The sequence below is a fragment of the Taudactylus pleione genome, unplaced genomic scaffold (genome assembly GCF_031769625.1).
Source record: "Taudactylus pleione unplaced genomic scaffold, aTauple2 ptg000015l, whole genome shotgun sequence".
Taxonomy (NCBI): Eukaryota; Metazoa; Chordata; class Amphibia; order Anura; family Myobatrachidae; genus Taudactylus; species Taudactylus pleione.
This window is the reverse complement of record NW_028284417.1, coordinates 21,346,123-21,353,119: the sequence shown is the minus strand read 5'-3', so window position 1 is coordinate 21,353,119 and position 6,997 is coordinate 21,346,123. Positions and strand designations below refer to the sequence as shown.

The following is a 6,997-nucleotide window of genomic DNA, read 5'->3' as shown; positions in this document are numbered from 1 at the left end:
GAGTGAATCATTGTCATACAAATAGCCTGGTAAATAGGTATTAATTTGCAATCAGTCTGATAAATACAATTGACTGTGCTGCTACATATGTATGTGTAATAAGTTGTTTGAAAATAATTAAAGTATGTTCATGCAATACTTTTGTTGATACTGTGTATTATTTAATAAAGTGGACCTCTCTGATGAGTTAGTCCTACAAATACTCTTGCTTTGTGTATACCTGGGCATTCACACTCCCCATTTGGGAAATTACCTACAATCATACCATACTGGATATGCCCAATCTTGTCTGATCTTGGAAGCTATACAGTGATGGGCCTGGTCAGTACTTGGATGGAAGACCACTTGGGAATACCAGGTTGCTGTAGGTTATTAATATTGGAGGTGGATTGGGACAGTTTGGCAACACAGAAGAGTGGAAACTCAGTATCACCAATTTTATATATTTAGGGATCAGTATACTCCCAATATTAACTTATCATTAGACATACGACCAGGATATCTGGGTACCAATCCATCCAAACGCATATATGAATTTATGTGGGGGTCTTATTACCCGATATATATTATTTTCGTCCTAGTTTATAATTTGAAAGAGATATATATTTGATAAAATTTTACAACCATATTATATAATCTTATTTATAGGGATATTCATTCATTTTAATACAATATTCATTAAAAGTTACTTTTTATATCTACAAATTTTCTGCAAATATCCATTTAAATATGCTCTAGCAATTAACTTTCTTCTTTTTTGTACCTTATATAATATGTCTATGCAATATTTGTGTTATGTGTGATGTATTGATTATCAATTTCAATAACATATGACTAAAGATCGCATTTAAATTGTTGTCAAGAGTGCCCCGGCTACTAGCCCTCTCTTTTCCTTTCTTTTTTACTTTAACTTATGTGTTATTGGGATGTGGGAGCATCACCAACAATAATCATTGATGCAGCAGTATCTAGATAACTAATGGTTGGTTCTTAATAATATTTGCAATCATTATTTTTTGAGTTCTGTGTGAAATTCTACCTTTTTCTTTTCTTGTACCATTAAGATGAGGACGTCAGAACATAAAATACCTTTATACACAAATGTTCCCCTTACAAGCACTTCTGATTGTATCTCTTATCAACCTTTGTGACCACTGCTTGGTTTAAAAATGAATCTTCAACAAATAGAAACTCTGGACATCTACATAATGGATGTAACACAATGCCACTTGAAACAATACTTTCCATTTCTCATTTAAAAAAATAAATACCTGGGGATTCAGATTATCAGAAAATATCATCAGTTGTTTCAGCCAAAATTTCCCCACTTACTCTTTCAAATTAAATTGGATATGTAAAATTGGCACCAACATTTTATCTCATGGTTAGGCAGTGTCAACACTATTAACATGAATGTCTTCCTTTGACATCTGTATTTATTTCAAACATTACCATTTTGAATTTCTCACTAATTTTTCTTACTTTGTTCAACATATGAGCAAGGATGTATCTGACTATAAGTTTTACAAAGATAAAGGGAGAGGGCTTCGGAAAAACACTTTGGGCTCTTGTCTTATCCTAGCACTGTTATTACTCTATTCAATAATCTGAGCTTCCCCAAAAATTTTCCTCTTGGTTGGCAAGTGACAAAAAATACATTAATGACTTAACCTGTTCCCATGTTTTTGCCACCTTTCACACCTTCATTCATTATTCCATATTCCCAAAAAAAATATTTTTCCAATTCTACAATTTTCAAATTTAATTTTTTAAAACATACATTTGTCAGCACCCTGTCCTGTTATTGCCAAACTATCCTCCCTGTAAGGATTCCCCCTGAATCACCTTCATATCCCTCACTTTCTTCCTTCCGTCACCCTCTATTCCCATTACGGTTATCACACCATTTTCTCCCTCTTCTCCTTATCCCTTTAATGCCAAATGTATTCAGTACCTCTGGTTCATTTTGTTAGTTTATTGCTTTGATTAATTTTATATTTCTGCATGGTAATGTTTTGAGCTTCTGGACTTGGATCATCTGATTTATCTGAATCTCAAAAAAATAAATTGAACAAGAAAAGATTAATTCAGAATAAACATTACTGTTCTAATACAAATGTGCCATGCTTATTATTTATAGTTTTTGTTCATTTATCTGATGTAACTGTAGGTGACAGATTTACTTTAATGTTAAAGATACTGATATGTTGAAAAATAGGGAAAAGGTAAAATGCATTGAAAATTATATAAGAAGCTCTGAGAAGGATCAGTAAATTGATATTTAAATTAGTTTACGTATTCTTCTATAGAGGAAATATCCAGCCTCCTGTGGCCTTATTAAGTAGGCAGGAGAAGTTCCATGCTGTTTATCTACATTCACTTAATTAGATGTGGCAAAGGACTTCCATCTACTGAGAAAAATAAATTTATCTTACACATACAGTATTATCAAACTGCGCAACTGACAGTGACAGCAATATTCAAGAATGGGAAGAGTTTATGTAAATTAGCTGCTACTTGTAAATTAACCTTTCACCTTTATATGTTTACAGTGGCTCTTTGAATATGTTTAAGCAGACACATCTAAAATGAATGCTAACAGCATATTAACAGCTATGAGCACATTGACATTCAATGTTAGCCAATTACAGCCTGACAATCAAAGGTAAATTGGTTCTACACTGCATTGATTTGCGCAAGCAAAGTAATGCCAATATAATTAAAAATCACTTTAGTACACAATATTAAATAGAGAAAACACTGTTTGTTTCTTAGATACAATACCAGTAATTAAAAGGATTGGGCTCTAGAGTTATTTAGTTGTAAATTTAGTAAACAGATGACTTTCCAATATGTGAGTTTTAGCCAATTTATCATATATTGAAATTGTATTCTGAAAAGCAGAATACTGGATTATAAACATTTCAGATATTTAAAGTGTTTAAACTACCACAGGTCAATTGCATGATATTATACTTGTCTACTATCCTGGAATGTCCATGTATCTGCAAAATTATGGGATGTCCCCACAAACTCTGGGGAGAGTAGGTCACCCTCCTACATCCAGTTCACCTCCAAGTGAATTGGGGATATGGGGGGTGTAATGTCATGTTAGTCCTTCCCTCTCTTCTTGATCCTGAGTTTCACAGCATTATGCTATGGAGGGGTAGGGGAGCTGAAAACAGAGCTCTGTAAGACACCAATAGATATTTTGTGTGAAAGGAAGAATGTGACAAATGTAGAGATGCTAAGATACAGGATGTAGTTTTGCAGTCACAGGTCACCATCCCGATGGCAGAATGCTGGCTAGGGATGTATGATAGGTATTGAGATAAATGCCAGAATCCAGAATGATGCAGGCCCGAATGAGGTAAGTTCGGGAGTGTGTCTTCTGGACTGTGGGGGGGCTTAGGTTAGGGGGCTCCTGGGGGGACTTAGGGATAGGCACCCCCCAGGAGGGTTAGGATAAGGCTAGGTGAAGGGGGGTTAGGATTAGGCACCCCCGGGGGAAGGTTAGGGTTAGGCAACCCCCCAGGAGTGTTAGGTTTAGGGAGCGGAGAGGGGGTGTTAGGTTTAGGCACCCCTGGGGTGTCAGAATGAGCTTCTGCACAGAAGCTCATTCTGACCTGGCTGGCTGTCAGGTAAAACTACGGGGTGTTCTGGTTGTGCACCAAACCACCCAGGATCACGGTTATTATAAAAGATGAGCTCAGAAGCTGCAAGGAGCAGCTCTGGCTCTTGACTTCATTCAGGCTGCTCAGCATGAATTTTAAGGCATGCAGTGACATGACGTCACATGATTGTGCCTGCCGGGAGCTGAGGAACAGCACACACAGCAGCCACTACCGCAAGGATGCTGACAGTCACAGTCAGCAACCTAGCAGGATGGAGTAAGGTTTTGCTGCAGTAGGATACAAGTGGGGAGCGAGGAGGAAGACCCGGCATGTGATTCTGCAAGGCTAAATGCCTTCATAGGTGGGTTGACCGGCTCAAACTACTGTGTGTGTTTATGTGTATATATATATATATATATATATATAATATATATATATATGTGTGTGTATATATACTGTATATATATATATATATATATATATATATATATATATGTATATATGTATATGTATATGTATATATGTATGAATATACATGTATATATGTATGTATATTCATGTGTGTTTGTATATATATATATATATATATATATATGATAAAAAGGTGGAGAGAGAGCGCCTCCTAGTGCAGTATTGTATATTAATGATAACCTCCACCAGGTATAGTCCCCTCTGTGTGAATGGGGGTGTACATTAGTAAGTAGAATACACCACTTATGTATCAGCATAAATGACCTTGAATCCAATTCCTGTGAGTTACCCGGTATCAAGTCTCCATCATCATAAAAATATATAAAGAGAGAATATCATAGTGTAGCACAACACAAACAAGTTTAATTTCTAATGTAGAACAAAGGCAAATGCCCGTACTTAAAACAAGATATTCAAGGTTTATCTGTAAGTCTGTAGGTCTGCAGCAGCACTTATGTCGCCACCATAGTATGTCACCTGTCCAAGATGTATAATCCTCAATGCATTTCGTCCAATTCATAACCATAAGGACTTCATCAGGAGGATATTTCATACTCATCTTAGCACTCTATATATACCCTAATCAATTGGCCTGAGTACTGGGCATGTGTACCGCCAAAAGCCTGCTCACGCTGTTTGCGTTCTGCACTCCCGGAAGCAGCCCAGAAGTGCGTTCCAAATACCAGAAGTATGTGAGCTATCTCAGCTCTTTACCGCTTTCTGGATCTTACTGGAGGCCCCTCTCCATGTGCCCCCTGTCCAAAAGTGACCGGGCATCCTGGATCCCACTAGCAGTCACAATGCCACTATCTCCAGGCGCCATGTCACATTCAGACCTGGTGGACACATGGTTCTCGGTCGGCCATTTTGTTGAGGTTTTAACATCTAGTGTTTCCATGGCAGCCATTTTGCCATGTATTTTAGTCAATGCTTAATGATTTTATTGGTACTAATTTATTGGTACAAATACATATAATCTATCTTTTACTTCTAAATTTGATGACTATCAAATAGAATATTTAGATTTGATATTGATGAATACTGAAACTGGGGTTCAAACACAGAGTTTCGTGAAATCTGTTGATACCAATTCATATGTATATTTTAACAGCGGTCATGCTCTAAAATGGAAAACTAATATTCCATTTTCACAGTTTTGCAGAGTAAAGCACAACTGCAGTGCACAAGACCAATGTGAAGAGCAACTTAAAGAGTACACAGATAGATATAAAGACAGGGGGCATCCTGAGGATCTCCTGAAAGAATCTATTAATAGGACAATTAACACTAACAGGTCTGATCTTTTAAGATACAAAAAGAAAATGTGTGACAAAGAGTATTACATTTTATTTATTACCCCATTTAATAAAGATGAAAAAAGGATACGAAATACATTGATGAGACATTGGGGGATATTGAAGATGGATGGGATTCTGAATAGCATCCTACCAGACAAACCGAAAGTGGTTTTTAAAAAAGCGAGAAACTGAAAAAGCATACTTGCACCTAGCCAGCTGAAAATAAAGACAACAGGAAATGTGAATATATGGGAAAGTCAATGCAAGGGCTTTTTTAAGTGCGGTCATTGCAATATTTGTAGGTTCACACATCCTATTACTAAGTCATTTATGAATTTTGATGATTCAAAAAGTTTTCCGATAAGAGAACATATTAATTGTGTAACTACATGGGTAATCTATGTCCTGGAATGTCCTTGTAAACTGAAGTACATAGGTAAAACAAAAAGACCATTTAAAATGCGAATACAAGAACATGTGCACAGTATTAAGAATAAACAGGATAACCACAGTGTTCCCAGACATTTTAAGCTGGTTCATAATTCCGAGGTGGGAGGTTTCAGATTTAAAGCCATAGAACATGTGACAATGGGAGAATGAAGGGGGGATTTAGAGAATAAATTATCCAGAAGAGTGATGTTCTGGATTTATACACTTAACACTCAAGTACCCCATGGTCTAAACGATAATTATGAAATTGCTCCTTTTCTAATATGAAGATTTTATGTTGTTTTATATTTTTTTTAAATAATTCTTTTAGTGGTTTGGGTATTAATTGAAATGATTTTAGTATGGCCATTCTGATATTCTTATCTTAACATAATTTAGTCACTTTATTTTAATTTATTTATTATCTGACATTAACTTATTGCTGAGTAGATGTCTTTTATCATTAGTAATTGCAATATTGTTGTAACTGGGTCGGTATCCCAGTGAACTGACCATGTGGGACCTGAGTGCTTGTAGCGCATTTACTGCGGATTTCCCAATAGCCTGAATACACGAGAAAATCGCCGCCGGGGAAATGTTAGAAGAAAAAACCTCAATAAAATGGCCACCATTAAGCATCGACTAAAATACATGGCAAAATGGCTGCCATGGAAACACTAGAGGTAAAAACCTTGACAAAATGGCCGACCAAGAACCATGTGTCCACCAGGTCTGAATGTGACACGGCGCCTGGAGATAGTGACATTGTGAATGCTGGTGGTATCCAGGATGCCCCGTCACTTTTGGACGGGGGGCACATGGAGAGGGGCCTCCAGTAAGATCCAGAAAGCGGTAAAGAGCTGAGATAGCTCACATACTTCCGGTAGTTGGAATGCATTTCCGGGCTGCTTCCGGGAGTGTGGAATGCAAACAGTGTGAGCAGGCTTTTGGCGGTACACACGCCCAGTACTCAGGCCAATTGATTAGGGTATATATAGAGTGCTAAGATGAGTATGAAATATCCTCCTGATGAAGTCCTTATGGTTATGAATTGGACGAAATGTGTTGAGGTATTATACATCTTGGACAGGTGACATACTATGGAGGCAACATAAGTGCTGCTGCAGACCTACAGACTTATAGATAAGCTTTAAATATCTTGTTTTTATGTACGGGCATTTGCCT

The 6,997-nt window shown here is 36.9% G+C and overlaps 1 pseudogene; it reads left to right on the top strand.

Annotated features, from left to right (window-relative positions):
* The first annotated feature begins 251 nt into the window (after positions 1 to 251).
* LOC148542159 (5S ribosomal RNA) lies at positions 252 to 371 on the top strand (annotated as a pseudogene).
* Positions 372 to 6,997: the final 6,626 nt, after the last annotated feature.